The 18,838-nt window shown below is 38.1% G+C and overlaps 1 protein-coding gene across 5 annotated transcripts in view; it reads left to right on the top strand.

Moving 5' to 3' along the window:
• The window catches only part of PKIB (cAMP-dependent protein kinase inhibitor beta), a 98,613-nt gene that overhangs the window by 57,622 nt on the left and 22,153 nt on the right, over window positions 1-18,838 (top strand). For 4 of the 5 annotated variants that reach the window (XM_031456237.2, XM_031456235.2, XM_010979174.3 and 1 more), the window contains one exon: window positions 4,046-4,115. The gene's annotated coding sequence lies outside the window, so the exon portion shown is untranslated. Of the gene's footprint in view, window positions 1-4,045; window positions 4,116-6,294; window positions 6,405-18,838 lie in introns of all 5 variants that reach the window. The other variant, XM_031456236.2, reaches the window with a different exon arrangement.

Raw genomic sequence — 18,838 nt, 5'->3', positions numbered from 1 at the left:
CTACCTGTTTCTGGTCTTTTTTCAACTTTCTTTCATTCATTAATTCATTTGTTTATCCAGTAAATCTGTGCTGAGTGCCTACTCTGTGTCAGGCACAGAGTCATTTATTTTCCCAAGCTAGTTCATTTGAGTTCTGTGGATAGAAAACATCCTCACGAAAGTCCGTGCTCTCTAACGTCACAGTGATTCATCTTTTGATGGTTGTTTTCATCTTTGTAATGCTTGAGAGGTTAAATGCATCTTAAGAACTGCCTTTTAAAACTGGGTCTTGGCAGTTGAAGTGCTCAATTTGCTTTTAGGAATCGGATGAAGTTCACCTGACATTTTGAATTTTCAGGCCTTTATACATTTTAGACCTAGGATTTGCCTTTAAAAACAAGACAAAAATAGAAAGTAATGCTTCTTGAAGCAGCTATAACTAGATTTAGTAGCTCACTGAAATTGTAAAATAGCTCAGCGCAAACGTGGACTAAGTATTACCTCGTGTGTTGTAGCTTCCTGGTTGCTGATTTCTTCCCAAACAGCTTAACTTCATCTTCAGTTCCACACCCTGAGGTGTGAGGGTCTGTGTTGCAGAACATACCTTGACTGGGCTTCATCTTCCAAACCACATTTCCTAGGTATTACAGAGGCCAGGCCAGGTTATACAAGTAGAGGGTCAAATTTTCATTTAAAAATTTGATATTTGATCATCATGGATTTCTCACACTAATTTTGATGTTTTTAATATTGCATTAAAATATTAATTGACTTCTGAGGTTTTGGGGGACCCCCGAAATCTTGTATATGAGGTGTACTGGATCTTTCTCCTTTATGCAAATTTTTGCGTATTGACATGGCTGACTGCTTGAGTCATTAGCATTTTCACATTAGAAAATATACATTTCGAACAGAAAATAAGTATTCATTGTTTTACTAAACCCTGGAGCAAAACTTACCTTAAATCTTACGAGATCACACTTTAAATTTTTTATTTGCAAATGAGATCAGATTGGGATGTGCTGAGAAGCCAGTCCATGAAAACTAGGCAGAGACATCAAAAGGGAAGATGAAAAAGTATCCGGGCTTAATAATTTCAGCTGCTTTATTTATTACATTGTTTGGAAATAGCCGTTCTTTATTCTAACTTCAGCCTGGTAGCCTTATCTCTAAAATGGCAGTGTGTTCAAGTAATTTTCAAACTACACTCCTGGAGGAGAGGAGTGCAGGAAGTGGGTAGAGTGGGTGGAGACCGAAGCTGCCTTAGCCAGAGCAGTCCTGCTGTTGTTATCTGTCTTAAAGATTGGCCACCTGCTAAAGAGTTCATTTGGAAAAAAAATATTTAAAAGTAGTTTGAAAATCACTGGACTAGATGATTTTCAAGACCTTTGCTAATTCACAGCCTTAAGTGTGCATGTGATTCTTGTATGAGGGACTTCTGCTGATCCAGCCACATTGTGATGTATTCCCTTGCAAGGCATGTAATAACCTTTGCTGAGACCATTGGCCTTTTCCCCTTAAGGATCTTCTTAGCTGTCTTATATATCTCCAAGTTTTCTCTAGATTTAACTGTAGTTCCAAGAGAGAAAGTGGAGAGATATCTCCAAGAGAGATAATTAGATCTTGTGTAGTAGCAACATCTTGCAAATTCTGCATCCAGTCTGGAAGTTCAGGAAGAACATAGTAGAACACCTGGTTATATTTACAGTGTTTTATTTTAAATTTCTGTTAATGTATTTAACATACATTGTAATGATAACATAACATACAAGTTATATTAGTCATGAGTAGATTGATACTTACAATTTATAAAAATAAATGTTTCTAAATAGGAGATGTGTGCTCAGAACAAATTTTGTTGTTGTTGTTGGGGCATGCCACTGTTCTTGAAACCTTTTCAGGAATTACTTCTATTAGTAAAATTTTTGATAATTGATAATTCAAAGGATAAGTAGAAACTCTCTGTCTCTTAAACTTTAACATATTGGGGTTTAGCATATCCCACATAAATCTGAATTTTGATGTATGTGAGGAAGTCCGTTACATAAGTATATTTGAATGTAATGTAAGCTGCAAAGAAGTGGAGAGAGGAAAAAGAGCTATGTCACTCTTCTATTTCTTTCTTTCTTTTTTGGTTCTATTACACTGGGGAGAGATAGGTAGAAATTCTTAAAATAAAAATTTAATCATGGGAAAGCTATAAAAATATTTTTCTAAAAACATGTATTTTTAAAAACACCAATAACAATGTTTAGTTTTACCTAACTGTCTTTAAACTGGATTCCTGCTTGTAGTTTCTACTACATCTTTGCCAAGAGCCATATGCAAATGTTTGAAAAATTAAGACTACAAAAGTATGTTTCTTAATCTTTTTCTCTGAGGGCTGCATATATATATTACAAAAGTTTTGAAGCTTAATTTTTTTGATTTTGTTACTCCTTCCCATATGATCATTTTTTCATTAATTTTTCTCTTCCTCTTCTCAGTTCCTTATATTCAGCCTGAAAAAATAGGACTCATTTAAAGGGAAACAGTCTCGGATACCCAGTGAGAGGAACAGTGAAAACCATATAGGAAGCAGGGTAGAGAAACAAGGTTAAACGACGTCTGCTTTGGATTTTTAAATTCTTCCACGGTGATGAAGTATGCATTCAGGCAGCTCTGAGTCTGAAAAGCACCTCACACACCTTGACATTCAACAGATTTATTGCATCCCTCCTACCATGTGCGAGATGAATGAGTCACAATCTGTGCCTTCCAAAGGCTTAAAAAAACCTGTGTGAGGTGGAGGTGAGAAGGCATGCCTAGTCAGAGATTGATAATATAGGTGATGAGTTCAACAATAGAGATATACCGGAGTGTTTTAGAGCACAGAGGAAGGAACCTACCTAGTGTGAGGGGGCAAGGAAGGTTTCTGAGAAAGGGTTGCCCAAGTGAACCCTGAATGGATGAATATGTGTTAGCCAGGGGATGGAGAGGGCATTGAGGACAAAGAACCACAGCTGCTAGGGCAATATAAACAAGGCACAGGGGACCACTGGTAGAGTGTGACTGCAGAGCTTTAGGACTAGTGCAGTCTGGCATGGGTAAAAATGAGGGAGAGGTAGATTGGGGCCACCTCCTAGAGGGCACCATGCACCCTGTGATTGGACTTGGACTTGATCCTGCAGGGGATGGAAAGGCTGTGAAAAATTAGTTAATCATAAAATGCTCTTGAGTAGACTTGCTTTGAAATAATTCCACATAACATCTGTGTCAAGAACGGATTTTCAGGAAGCAAGAATGCATAGAAGAAAATCATTTAGGGTATTGTTGCAATAGTCTAGTAAGAGTGAATGGCAGGCTGAACTGGAGCAGTGAGAGTGTGATGGAGGGTGTTTGCAAAGCACACTGCTGTTGTCAGTGGCTAATGGAAATACCCATGGTTTATACCCCTATTATTTTTCACCCTTCTGGGGTCAGATGCCCAGCCCTGAAGTACAAGGCCCAATCTGTGAAGAGAAATTATACGAAAGTAGTTTATCTTTATTTCTAGGAGCAAGGTGGTTGGGCTGCTTTCACATGGCTCCCATGTAGATACTGGGAATATTGGTACAATGCTTCAAGGTGCTTAAGAAAGATGTACAATTCTCCACAGTCATATTCCAGAAGTGCAGTGTGTTTCTACAACCTCCCAAAAGTACAGTCATGCCATATACTTTGTTATAGTCACTTTCTATGCCTACAAAGTTTTGCTGTAATGAACGGTTGTTTTTACGTGATGACTTTCTCAACTTGGCATTAACCCCTAATAGCAATGATGCAGTAATTATTCATTTAATTTTGTAGCTGGCAATTCTGTGTACTGACACTTGTTATTTGAAATGAAGCCTTTTGACTTTAAAGAGAAAATTTTGTTGGAATTGGAGGTTCTGCTTTTCTCAAGAAAGTCAAGCAAGCCATGCATGGTGTTTACCAGTTTTAAGTTAAAAAGAAAGACACAGTGACTAAAATTTGATAATCTAACTGGACTTTCGCCTTTTCTGATTCTCAGTTTTGTTTTGTTTTGTTTTGTTTTAATTTACAGGAAAAAAGGTTTATCAGCATTTCTTCCTGAACCTGCCTTAGAAATAACAGCATATTTTAATCAGAGATTTGTAAGTATCATTTTCTTCTTTATTTAGGAAATTAGATACTGATTTTGTGGAAGAGATTACTTCTTCAGTAAAACACTTGACAGGATACAACTATGCAATCTGAGTTGGCGTGCAAAATTTGAGTGAGAGTAAAACACACACAAAAATCACCCTTCAGAAAACAAAGCAAAGAAACCAAATCCTCAACCAGGAAATCTTCACCAAATTTATCTACAGCTAGCGAATGCTGGATTTATTTTTTGGCATTCTACTTTCTTGATGTCATCTTCTTTCCTTTTTCCCCTTTGTGAAAATACCTGTGTGTTCACATATTTTAGAAAATCTGTAACATCAATGGGAAGGAAGAGGAAGGTGGTTGGGTATGAACACAGGAAAGGGAATAATTTGAATTCTGTTAAAAAGTTAGATGGCTTTGGACAATGTTGTATTTTCCATTAACGCTTTTAGTAAAGTTTTTAAAAAACCAAAACTTGATCTCATAATAGCTTGGTCCATTCGGTTTCTTCATGTTTATGAAATGCCTGTTATTGTGCTATACCCCAAAATGGTCAACTCAGGAAGAGGGAATCTGGGAGACCTCTCCTGTTTCAGTTTAGCAAGAGATCAAGACAAGCACAGCTTTTCACAAACAGGTATTTTATTAGATGAATGGAGAAGAATCAGTGAGGGAAGAATCAGTGGGGGAAGCTTTGTCCTAAAAATGTATCTGTTGTAATAGCATTTTATATTTTATTCTGCGAAAGACATTTCAAGTCTAATGTAGTCCTTATTCTAACAGTGAAGCAAAAAGTTGGCATACTGAGTTGAAGGGCACACAGTCCAGGGCCTGTGGTATCAAGACAGGTCAATGAAGCAGAGTCAGGTGACTAAAGTCTGGAGCTGGGTGGGTTCCTCACCAGGTGGGTGAGACCTTGGACAGCATACTTCTGGGAGGCTTCTCAGCAGTAAATATTTGTGTTTGAAGGTTGTTGACTAGAACTGATGACTACCTTGGACCATTTTATGATTCTAGGACATCCCTGAAATATTGTTGCTTAGTGGTTAATAATCATTATATCTTGGCTAATCTATGATTATTACAATGACATTCACATTTGTGAAGTAGCTAATAAAACCAACCAACAGGAACTGAAACATGTTGCTAACTTGCTTCATCAGATAAGATCTCAGCAAATTGTTTAATTAAAAGGTTGTACTGAACTCGTAATTGCTGAGATCAATAGCAGTGTTGGCTGTTCTTTAGCTGTGTGACATTAGTTTTCAGTTCCAGTGTATTCACTTATGAATCTTTGGGGGAAGTTACCTGAACTCTACTGCTTCCATTTGTCAGTAAAATGAGGGTAGAAATGCTTATGTCACAGATTTGTTATGGGATTAAATGAAGTGATGAATTACAATATGAAGAATAATGATAAAATAGACCGATACTGCAATCATAATTCTCTCTTTACTATATTGTTTTGTCGACTTTGAGGTTTTGTCCAAATAGTGATTTCATTTGTCAGCATATATAAGCTATGTACAAAATCACTGAAAGAATTTTGGCCACATTCCCAGGTATTTTTTTAACATGCATCTTAGATAATTCGCACAAAACTGATCTACAGGCTACCCTTTGAGAAACACTAATTTTCCTTTAAAAATGAGCCCCAAACTAATTGATCACCAAAGTCACATGAGAGCTTTGTGAAAAATACATATTCCTACAGTTCCATCTTAAAATTTTTGATTTGGCAGATCTGGGGCAAGGTGTTGGAACTTGTTTTCCAAAAGTTGCCTCACTGGTTTTGATATTTGCAAACCACTGCTTTACAGCCTTACCATGTCTCTTTTTTTTTTTTCCCTCATAAAGTTTTTAGCTGTGCTTACTATATATGGATGAGGAGATATCCTTATTGAGACATCCTTCAGCTAGTCCAGATCAAGTTACAGGCATGAAAGGTTGAGGGTGCATGTCTGCATTTGCATGCATTAACCAGATTGACCATCTTCTTACTCTTGGTTGTGTAGCTGCTTTAAGTAAATCGAAGTGCTGAGCCCAGATATTAAAGAATCCCTGCAGGAGAAAGGACCATGGGAGACCATCTAGTTCAAACGTCTTACTTCACAGAGGAGGAAACTGAGATTTGCCCAAGGCCACAAGCAAGACTAGGACTAACACTTGGATTTCCACCCCCAGCTCCACCTCTCTTCCATCCCAATTGGCTGACTGTTCTGCCGTTTGAGGAACCTGCAACACCCATGAAACCAGCTTCTCCAGTGTTGGCCGGCAGGTGTAGAAAGTGCTCTGTGAGTCAGCTTTCCTGCTTACCTGTCCAGCTTTTTGAAAGGGAGAGCTTTTTCTTTCTTGACTCCAGTCTTCTGTCCTAATAAAAAGACGAAGGAAGGTCACTGAGGGACTGAAGGTACTCACTGGGAGAGTCAGCTCGTTCCAGCAGGGGCACCGTCTTCTCAGTCACCTTCTGGGTTCTTCTCAGCCAGAGCCATCTGTGCCTTTTCTCAAACACCATATCTCTTGATGGCAGAGCCATCATCTTTTTAGTCTGTACCATTCTTGTAACCTTCTTTGTCTTGGCATCTCTTACCTGACTTCAGTTGCTCTTATTTGGACACTGGTCAGCTCTGAAGTGCCATTACATTCAACAACTATTAAATACTACCACTCTCTCCCAAGAACAGTCTTACGTAGTCTTACATGGAAAATGAATCCAGCATGGTCCTAGTTTCAGAAGAGGTCACAGTATCACAGGGAGGGAGATTAGTATAAAAATGGTGCAGGAGTGCTTGAAAGTGTCACAGGAGCCACAGCTGCCACTTCTTAGGGGAATCTAAGGAGGCTTTTGGGAGGAGGTGACAGTAGTCTTGTTTTAAGTGCAAAAATTACAGCCCTCAGTATAAATTTGCAACATTTTGCAATGATGGGAAGAGAATGTTTCTAAGACTTAATGAGGAGAGCTAATGCAATTGAGATTAACAAGGCAAAGGTCCGCCTGATGGACAGAAAGGGACACTGTAACCTGTGGTGGAAGACCCAAGTCTCCTCCTCATGGTATCACCCCAACCTGTGTGACCTCGGCCAATGCAGTCAGATTCCCTAGGTCTCACTTGACTGCTCATTCAATTCATTCAAATAATGAAACTCATGTTATAGTTTGTCCTATATACTTGGGATACAGTCAGGTGGAACAAAAGTGCCTCCTCAACAAAGTGTTTTCTGAGCCAAGGCCTCTGTTTTGAGTAGTTGTTGACCCAGTGAGGAGAAGCTTTGAAAGGAGGAGCTTCTGCCAGTGGCCTGAATAAATATGGGGGTGAAGGATGTGGGTGTGGGAGTTACAAGTCCTGAATGGGAAGCAGTTTCCTTTGGCTGCCGGACCAGAGGGGAGGAGGGAGGCGTGGCAAGAGGCGAGGCTGGGAAGTAGGCTGAGTACACATTGGGGAGGGTGCGTTAGTCATGCTGAGGAGCTGGGTGACGTTTTCTTGGCATAAAGGGAGTAGTCAGAGAACTGAGATAGTCATATTTGCATGGCTAGTGTAGAGGACGGACTAGAGGCCCACAAAACTGAGGCCGGATAACGAATGGCGGGTATCATCTAATCTAGAGAGGCCGATGCCCTTAAACAGGTAGCGACGGGGGGTGAGCAGAGCAGGTGGTGCGTTGGTTGAAGAGCCCTTTAGAGAATAGCGTTGATGTGACTTGATGCTCACGGAGGGTGAGGGAAAAGGACGCCTGCTGGGTTTCTGACTTGTGCAACTGGGTGGATTATAGTGCTGTTCACTGCGAAAGAAACCCAGGAGGAGGAGCAAGTTCCAACAGGAAGATGACGATCTCTAACGTGAGGGGATGAGCCCCGCTGCTCTGTCCTGGGGCTCTTCAGTGTGAACTGGCCCTCCACATGCTGAGAATACCACACACACTGTCCCACTTAATCTTTATAACTGTGGGAGGTATTATGTGCATTCAAAAGATGTAGGAGCTGAGGCTCGGAGAGCTGACTGCCTCACATAACATGCCTCCGCTAATAAGTAGTGGAGCCAAAAGTTCAGACCAGAATGCTAAAGCGGGTGTATTTCATCCTAAAGCACACGTACCTTCTGTTATATCACTCTGCTTTCCTTTTAGCTCTGACGCATTTAATTCTGTGAAAATAGGTCACTTGTAGAACACAATCAACTTTAGACTTTATGGATGGTTAAATCGAAGGCATAAACTCTACCTTCTAATTTATCATTATCTCTTCTTCGGAAAACTGCAGCTGCCTCGAAACTCATCTCTTGAATCCACTCTTCTTTTCCAATCTATTTCATTTGCTGCAGCCAGAGTGATCTTTTTAATGTTCAGTTTTGATCATCACACTATTGCTTAAAAGACTTCAATACCTTCCCAGTGCTATTAGGATAGTCAGCCGAATCCTTAACAGGCGTCAGTGATGCAGCCCCTGTTAATTGAGCTACTCTGTCTTGTGCCATTTCCCACCTTCTTCTCTGTGTTTGGGCCACACTGGTTCCTCCAGTTCCTGGAATGTGCTGTGCTCTTCTCTGCTGGGAATACTCTCCTTTTACCTGTATACCAGCTGCTCCTTTTCTCCATCTCTCAGTTCGTGTTGTCAATGCGTCAGGTCCTGATACACTCACTTAAGCCCTCATTACTTTTCATCTGAGAATCACTGCAGTTTGTATTCGTACACAAATTTGTGTTGATTATTTTTTTCTCACCCATTAGGTTCCATGAAAGTAGTTATATAACTCTTTTGCCAGGCATATCATTGGCACTCAGTATATATTTTCCAAGTTAACTAATACATTTATAAATGAATAAACATGATTCTGAATTAGCTACTTTATAGTTGATTGTGTATTTGGTACGTTACTATTTAAAATTGAAAAAGAACTTTTTTTTTCTGCAAAATAAACTGAGCTTCAGTCATATACAATATTGTTTTTTAATACCTCGATGATATAGTGTTTCCCCTGGTATTATATTGTAATTGGTTTTTCCCTTTCTGAAGTCAATTTTTCTTTGCTTGGTAAATGAAGCTATTTCCAACAGCATAGGGGTAATTACTAAACTGACATTTTTTTGGATTATACCAATTAAACCAGGGCAATTAAAACTTGGAAATGGCAACTATAAAAGAACAATATGTCATCATTGTGTTCCAATAAAGGTTGGAAATGTATTATAATTTGTTTTTAAACGTCACATCTTTATTGCACTTGCTAATTAAATGAGATTTTCCATCCTAGCCTTGCTGAAAATAATTTAGAATTTTCAGGAGTGATATCTTATTTTTTCCCCCTCAAGAACAATTCTCTGCCATGTGACTAGCATAGTCTAACAAATGAGGCTTGGATAAAGCCTGGGGAAGGATGCAGTAAATGTGTCAGCCCACAGCCCTTAAGTGGAGGTGGGCTGTCAGTGCTCAAAATAGGCTCCCAGGACTCTGGGATGAATAAATGATTGGACTGTGGGACAGAATCTAGTGAGAGAGATTTTTGCATTCTATTCTACACATGCATTGCTGAGACCCCCTGGAATTGCCTACTGAAATTTGACAATCATAGTTATCTAGCCTTTCAAACTCAGAGAGCTAACTGAGGGGCTTGGATTAGATGAGGGTTAAACAATTTTTTTTTCTTTAGCTTGAATAGCCTAGAATTCCACAGGAAAGAGGAGGGGAATTAAAAGTAGGTGGAGGAAGGCTGACATGTTAACCATTCAAGTTATGACTGTTACAGGAGACAGAGTACTGGCCACAAGGACTTGATTTTTGGTACAGTCCAGTATTTGCCAACAGGGGATCCTGATCTCCTAGAATTCTACAGAATTATTGGAGGGATCCACAAAATAAATACTGTCACATACCATGTAGACTACCATTTTTCAAATGTATATAGGTTATTGTTATAAAAATAAGAGTTAATTTCTTTAAAATGTCTATTTCATAGTACCTTTTCAACTATTTTATATTTTCTCAATCAACAGATACCTAGAAAATGTAAGTTTTTCACCCTTGAGGAGTCATCTTGGCATTAAACCTCAATAAACATGGTCATAGCACTCATACTATAGGATGTACAGTCTTTTTCTGTTTATTTACCCCACACCTAGTATTTCTGAGACCCTTCAAATTCTCTGAGTCTCTCCTGGGTGCTTGCTACTTGTCACTCTTTCTGGCCTGAAGCTCTGGTCTCCCTGCTCACCCTTTCTGCCGTCTCCTAAAGCTTTTGATGCTGCTGCATCTCTCTCTAGTCTGTGTCACCTTAGCTGGTCCTCAGGGTACGCCCTTTGCTGCCTACAGCAGAGATAGCACTAAGATGGTTATAGTGCGTAGTAAATGTTACCGAAGACTTGAAGATAATATGAAAGAATTATAGTGCAGAAAAGGGAAACCTAGAATTAGATACTCAACACCATGACTACAAGAGTCCATTAATTGTGCCCACTCGCAGGGCTCCCCCCCTGCGAGTGGGCACAATTGGGTTGACTTTCGCCTTAGTGTCCTGCCCACTTCCACAGGCATGATTACTGCAATCTTGTTCTGCCTCCCTGGAACCTAGGCTGGAATCCCTCTCCCTACACATAGAGAAATCAGTATATGTTATGATTGTTATATTTTGGCAGTTATGCAATTCATACCCCAATGAATACAACATTTAAATTGCAGTAGTAAGTAATTAGTGTTACTAGTGTTATTGTCTGAATCTCATCATTCCAAAGTGGAATTCTTATGTAACTAAGCCTCCTTCTGGTACAGGAAAAAGAATGTGGGGAGAGAGGATGGCTGTGTCCCAGGTCTCAGTTGAGTTCCTAGGACACGCCCTGCCAAGTGTGGGTCCTTGGCTTCACACAGGAAAGAATTCAAGAGCGAGCCACAGTCGAGTAAAGACAGATTTATTCAGAGAGCTACATACTCCATAGACAAGAGTGCAGGCTGTTTTAGAAGGCAAGAGAAAGGCCACAAGGTGCGAGATTGGGTGCTCAATTTTAAAGTAAAAGTAGTTACACACACACTCCATAGACAAAGTGTGGGCTGTCTCGGAAGGCTAGGGAGTGAGAGGCATGAGGCATGGGGATGAGTGTTTAAAGTAAAAATAGTTACACACTCCATAGACAGAGTGCAGGCCATCTCACTCAGAAGGGAGAGCAGACACGAGGCACGGTGTTGTTAGTTTTTATGGGCTTGATAACTTCTTATGCTAACATGTGGGAGGATTATTCCAACTACCTTTGGGAAGGGACTGGGATTCCCAGGATTTGGGCCACCTCCCACTTTTTGACCTTTTACTGTCAGCCTTGAAGCTGTCATGGCCCCTGTGGGTGTGCCATTTACCATGCTAATATATTACAATGAGCATATAATGAAGCTCAAGGTCTACTAGAAGTCAAATCTCCTGCCATCTTGGGCCTCAAGGTCTACTGGGAGTTGAATCTCCACCATCTTAGTGTTAATTTCTGTGTCATTCCTTGAATGGCTGTGCCCTACCCCCTTCCTTCCTGTCTCACTTCCACCCTAACAATCTATTTCCCATCAAGAGGACTTTCCAACCCAAGAAGTGAATTTTTTTTTTTTATAAAGCCTTAGGAGAACACAGATTGACTGCTAAGCAAGGCTCAAGGTCAAGATGTGGACATGTATTGCCCTAGTAGACTTTACAATCAGAAACTTGCCCTTGAGCACATGAAGACCTGACCCTCATAGAGCAGGATAGCAGAAGGTCTACGTTTGTCTCCCACATACCCCTTAAAGGCTGGTCCTTTTCCCTTACAAATTACACCCACTGTATCTACTAGTGATCTGATGTTAAAAAGTAGTTTTTATCCTTAAAAGAATTAGAAACTATCATTATTGTGGGTGAAGTACTGTCCATATGTCCAATGTTGTGATGTCTAAACCCGATTCTGAAATTAACAGGATCTCCATCATACCAGCAATCTGGTTTCTGCCTCATCTTTGAAATCAAGGTTGCTTTTTCATTTGTTTGTTTAATATTTGTTTATTAATTTGCTGATGACCAAATTCCTTTAGCCCTTAACTCTCAGATATCTCCAAGTTACTTATACATTGTCAATTTTTTTGTGTTTCTTTTGACAGTCTTTACTAGCATTGATTACTTTAACTTTGCATCAATTCCATTAAATTGTAAAATAGGTAAAAGAAAGTGGATTAGATATGCTTCAGTCAAGGTCAGACAGACATTTGAGTCTTGTGCAAAATGTTACATTTCAGGTTTTAAAATTAGGGTATTGAAATATTCCTCTAAATTCTTAAATGCCAAAAACACACTTATTAATCTTCACCCAGCTACCAAACTTCACAGGTCATTATAAATGTGTTATGAGAAGTTAGTCACTTGCCCCCAGTTATAGATGGTAACAAAATTAGGAAATGAATCATATGTTTCCATACTACCCTTAATTTTAAAAATGGAAGTTACAACTGAAATAAATTAAAGGTAGAGAGTGTGCCAGAGTGCAGCTCATATTTAAAAGCTGCAGTTTTAAAAAGACTAAAAATGCTCTTTACAGTTATAATTACCACTATGTACATGAAAAACACAGATGAGAATGACTCAACATACGCTTTTCAGATAAATCTGGAGGCAGGTTATAGAAAGGATTCAAAGAAAGAAAAGATTCTCAGGCTCAGAAGAGTGTACTGCATGCATAAATGCAGCAGCAAAATGGCCAACACTGGGCCTCGGGTGGACAAATGCTTATGGACAAAAAAAAAATAGCAAAAATATTCTGCTCGGACTGGACTAGCTTATCTTAAAAAAAAAGTACATCAGAGAAACATGGTGTTTCAGACTACAGAAAGCCTTCAATTTAAAATGTACTGGGAAGCAGGTTTTGAATTTTAATCTTGGAAATTAAAATACTATAAAATGTAAAGAATATTCAAGTTTACAGAAGATAGACACTTCCACTCTCCGTCCATGCTTCATAGAGGATCTGCTGGGGAAAGCGACATACACAAGTAGTTGTAAAAACAGACAAACAAAAAAATCCCCAAACTCGTGAGCACGTGTATTGCTTTCATTCTTTCCACACCTGTGATGGGGGTTTCTGAAAATGCCAGAGGGCTTCTTTCTTTGTCCCCTATGACCTATGTTTACATACATTTGTCACTGTCCTGCAGCCCCCATTGTGCAAGGCTTTGAGATTTTCAGAAACCTCTGTACTCTAGGGTGGAGTATGTAGCTTGGGATTTAAGAGCTAACTCCTCTGAGACTGAAAAACCCAGGGACAGTTTTCCCGGTGACACAAGAATAACGTGAACCAGAGCGCTCATAATTTAAATGAAACAAGAGCCATCGTAAACATACCAATTTGATTTTTCTCTAGGCTCACACTTTTCAGTACAAGTGAAAAATGTTTTCAGTAAAATTTATCCACCTAGTTCTGAAATTTTTAGTAAAATTTATCCTCCAAATTTTGAGGTTATTGAACAAATACACCTAGTCCGTAGGTCTTACAAGTGAAACAAGTTGTCTTTTAAAAGCTTATAAATCAATTATACAGGAGGGATAAATTGGGAGATATGGATTAACATATACACACTACTGTATATAAAATAGATAAACAACAAGGACCTACTGTATAGCACAGGGAAATATTTTCAATATTTTATGATAGCCTCTAATAGAAAATAACCTGAAAAAGAATATATATGTAGTGTAATTGAATCATTTTGCCATATACCTGAAACTAATACAACGTTGAAATCAACTATACTTCAATGAAGAAACAAAAACAAAAACAAAAAACCCAAAACCCAAAAAACTTTTTTAAAAGCACTGTTCACAAGGCTTATCTGATTCTTGATCAGTTTTGCTCACACACACACACACACACAAAGCTTATAAGTGAATTAGTGTATGCTTTAATTACTACTTTCTCCCTTCATTCTTGGCTATTTTTGATAGATGATTAGAAAGTTTAGGAGGGTTTAAGTGTGTAAGGTAAGTGGAATCAAATAATAGAAAGAAAACTGTAAAAATGTAGATTCTCCTGCCTACACTGAAAATGAAAAATAAGAGGATATTTTAGTTATTGAGGAAACAATGCATGACAAGGAATAGGGAAACATTCTCAGAGAGGTTAAGGCATCTGCCCAATGTTATGCAGTTGGTGGCACCGAGAACACGGGTTTGACTCCAACATCCCCACCAACCTTAAAAATAGGCAGAAGATAAAATGTTGATAACTCAAGAAAGTCTTTCCCAAATACCTCTCCTTTTCCATTAGCTAATTTGTGGACATGCCACCATTAACAATTTGCTTTATGGGTCTAAGACTTTGTCTGGAGTTTTCCTTGTAGGAAGCGTAGAGCATACTTTTGTGAATGAATTAAATAAATATTTCCCAAAAGCTGGTTTGGATCGGATGAAGAGGAAGAGGACACTGTAAGTTCTATGGCAGGAGTGGAGCCTAGGGAGGAGAACTGATGAAGGAAGATGGTGAAGGGTGCAAATCAGTCTCTCTGAGAGAGTCTACAGTTGATCAGAGGCTGGACATACTGTTATAGTGAAACTGTCCTCTAAAACGTGTTCTAAAGTGATCATGCAGTGTCTCCCTTACTTCATGGCCTTTATATGTCCATTCCCAGTATTTGTCCTATTAAAAACAGCTGTTTTACATTGCTCACATTTCAAAAGATTATTTCTGATTTTTTAAATTCAGAAGACTATAAGTGATGTCCTCTCCCCAAATGTTAGTTGAATTTTTAAATAAGATCTTCAATCTTCCCTTTTCTTAGTCCTTTTTTTTTTTTTTTTTTTACAATCTCTGATCCATCTTAGTCAATATCATCCAGACATTCTGGCCTCTCAAACTGACTCTCCAGTGTCAACAAGCTTTAGTGAACAATTCTTTCTGCTATTTTCAATGTATCAGCGTATTTCTCCTTCCTTTTCTCACACCTATTAGTGATGATCTTTGAAAAATTATAATTATACTAATTTTAGATTATTATAAACAGAGTCAGTTTTTTAGTGTTTTCTTCAGTGATGTTAATTATAATGGAGTTGGGGGAATTTTTCTGTACTAAAATTCATCTGCATCCTTAAATGAACATCAAAGGACAAACAACAAAAAATCTGACGTGAAAAAGATCAAAGTGGTAGGATGACTTGAAAGGTCTGTTTTGGTTGAGAAACACTCCCGGCTTAGGATTTAATGCAGCAATGCTTAAAATGCCAACACGGGGTAATTTATCAAATTCTATAACATAAGCCTCCCATCTGCACAGACAGGATCTGCAAATGATGTGGATTTCAGTCAGATCGATGTGAAGTTCATTTGAAAAGCACTCACTGAAGACCTACTATCCAGTGTCCATACTTGGACCCTCTTTGTTCTTGCCTCCCAGGAGGTATGATCTTCTGGGGGTAAAACAAGTCACCCACATAGAACGTTTAGTGAACAACATATTAAACTGATGTAGTGGTGAACTTCAGGGTTGGTTATCAGAGTGGAAGGTGCAAGAGCCCAGGGGATGACTGATGGAGTCAAGGCCATCAGTATATGTCCCGATAAAGCAGGTCTGGACAGAGTTAGTTTTATAATTTATTTAATTTTTAACTTACTACAAGGAAATTTTAATAAGGCCTGAAATTAGATGAGATTTCCGAGACTATGTATATGCATTAGAAACCACCAGTAAATGGTCCATTCTTTTGAATGATGCATGTGATTAGACACTGAGGCAGCATCATTTATGGATTTTTTTTCCAGTGTAATATTAGAGAAAGATGGAGAAGAATCTGACCCAACTTTTACTCCAATTCAGTTATTCTCAAACTTACCTGATAGTAAGAATCTCCTAGGTGCTTCAATACATATGGTGTCAAACATACAGAATCGGAGACTCTAGGGAAGGCACTGGGAGCCTATTGTTAACAGACTTCCCATGTGAATCTTCTGAACAGACAAGTTTGGGAAATACTGCTCTAGTTCATCTGGAATAAGATTAATTTTAGGTAAATAAGCTTTTTACCCACCCTTGTTTTCTCTCTGCCTCTGTTTCTCCCTCTCTCCCCCATTAGGCTTAAAAAAAAAAAATTAAGAAAAGCTAAATTGCTTCAGACTCACTGTGTTAGTCTCCAGGCTGGCAGAGGTGAGATACAGTTTTCCCAGGGGCCTCTTTTTTTTTTTTTTTTTAATCTTCTCCTTTCCACAATTTAATCAACTGTTAAGGTGAAAAATCTAGTTCTTCTCTGTGCAGTGGCTCCTAACAGAGAGAGGAATTAATTTACACTGCCTGGTGTCAGGATGTAATGTGATTATGCTGGCAAAGATATAAAAAGAAAATACCCAAAGCTTCTGAAAAAAATTCAAAAGAGGTCACTATTAGAGCAGGTGGATGAAGCAAGGAGCTTGCTGGTTTAGTAGTTACTGAGCTAAAAGGATATTCAGTGTATATAGCTAGGGCAGCTTGGAGAAGGTCACCACACTGTAATTATAGCATTCCAGGGGAGAGTTCAGAATTTTACAGTAAAATGCATATTTATTTGTCTTACTGTATAATAGTGACTAAAAGATCTGGTAAATACAGTGCAGTCAAATGTCAGTTACCCCCAGGGAATCTAATGGTGGGTTTCCTTTGCTGCATTCTTTGGGAACTTCTCTACTTTATAATTGGAAATGTCTTTACATAAATTGCGAACTTATTTTCATATTTTAACAGAAAGAACTACAAAGAAAACATGCACCAAAAAGACAACACAGTCAAAATTAAACCAAAAAAATCTTAGAATCCTTAAGTAAACATTTATATTTGACCGCTTACTATTTTTTAGTGACTTCTGCCAATTGTTGTGACATGGGAGATAATCTAGGAAGTAAAACTAGCACAACTGAAAATAATAATAATTAAATTACAGATACAGTTATACCGCCAGCAATAGGAATTTGCTTACATTTTATTCTGTGGAAGGATTTTAAGGCATCTGAATGTGTGTGTTCACAGATTATATAAGTATACTGTATATGTATATTATATACTAGTTAATGAGAAGTATAAAGAGAACAAAAAGTGATTTTTATTCAAAGTTGTGCATATTATTTCAATCGTATGATCTCCACTTTTAAGATTCAAAGTTAAATTAAAGTTTTTATATCAGATGAATTGCTTGAACAATGTTTTGAGTTGGTTTAACACTGTGGAAAATATGTGGTTTGAGGAGAAAATTCTTGTTGAAGGGATTCATGCATATGGTAGACAGCATAGTAGGTGAATTTTAGATGAGTTCTGGATCTGTAATTTTATTACTCTCATTATTTATATTCTGTTCTAATTCTAAATTTATAAGGGTCTGTGATTCAAGAAGGGAGGCAATGTAATGAAATAATTAAAAGTCCACATTTTGGAATTACACGTAACAGCACTTAAATCCTAATTTAGAGTGAGTTCCTAAAGTTTGGAAGATTCAATTTTAGTTGTATCATTTGAATTATGGAGATATTTCTCTCTCTCTCTCTGACACTTATTATAAAGATTAAATGAAATAATGTGTATGAGGCAATTTACTATCTTGCTAAGTAAGAACTCTATTTAAAGTGTAGCTGTTTTAAGTTTGTAGAGATGATAATTATTTTAATTATCAGCTAATACTTCTTTACTCCTTTACACTTCCTTTAATGCTTTATCTAAACACTATTCCCTATGGAATGGTAAACATTATCTAGAATAAAAGCTCACTTAACTTTTTGACTAGCTTTTTAAAATACAAAGAGCCATAGTCTTGAAGTCAATGTTATCTCTAGCAAATAACTTGACTTTTTTGAGAGAAAATCTTTTCTGAGCTGAGGCTAGAGAACTGAGAACAAATCTTAGAGTGGGAAAGGTGATGACACAGGAGTTCATTTTTAAGTTTCTGGGAGGGAACTGAATCATTGACTAATTGATGGGAGAATTCAAGATGTGATGAGACAGTAGACAATGTATGAGTCTCTGGAATGGTGCCCAGGACCCCAGCTCACTGGGTGGAGCGACAGGAGGATTAAACAATAGAAATTTGAATGGGGTTAGGAAATCCAAGTGTAGAAAGTACGAGGTCTTAATTCCTAAGGAAATTGAGCCTCTTAAGGAAGTTCCACATCTAGTATAACCTTAGAAAGACAGAACAGGCCAAATAGAGTTGTTAAATGAAGAAGCAGTGAGGATACAAACTGCTCACTCACTTCCTCTTATATAACAAGTTTTAACTCTTGAAGACTCTGTTTTAAGTTACCTTGAGTCATGTTAACTATTTTAACTGGGGGAAGGGGTGCTCATGTTGTGAAACCAGTTTGTAAGTGTCAAGGAATTTAATTTTAATTTATTTTTCACTGGATCAAAGTGTCCATGCCTACTATGGGATATTTTAGGACAATGAGTGCTATAACCATGGGGAATTTAAGCAAGACAAGAATTCTGATGATTAAGGTGAAGCATACCTGTTTGTCCTCTCCTTTATATTCAGTAACTCCCCTAAGTAAAGCCCCCATTATGGGGGATGTGATGGTTAAGTTTAGTTTTAACTCCAGGTATGACTATAATTTTAGCTCTAGTATTGGTCAAAGCCATAAAGCTTGCCAGTTGGTGAATTTCAGCAAATATTAAAGTTAATTCAAAATCTATGAGACACAAAAGCCAATCGACGTCCTTTCATCATTTGCTATATAAATGCATTCAGCAAATTTTGAATTTTGTATTGGGTCAAATTGTGGGCCTTTGTTT

The sequence above is a fragment of the Camelus dromedarius genome, chromosome 6, assembly GCF_036321535.1.
Source record: "Camelus dromedarius isolate mCamDro1 chromosome 6, mCamDro1.pat, whole genome shotgun sequence".
Lineage (NCBI taxonomy): Eukaryota > Metazoa > Chordata > Mammalia > Artiodactyla > Camelidae > Camelus > Camelus dromedarius.
The sequence above is the reverse complement of the archived record's forward strand: the minus strand, read 5'-3'. Positions and strand labels throughout refer to the sequence as shown.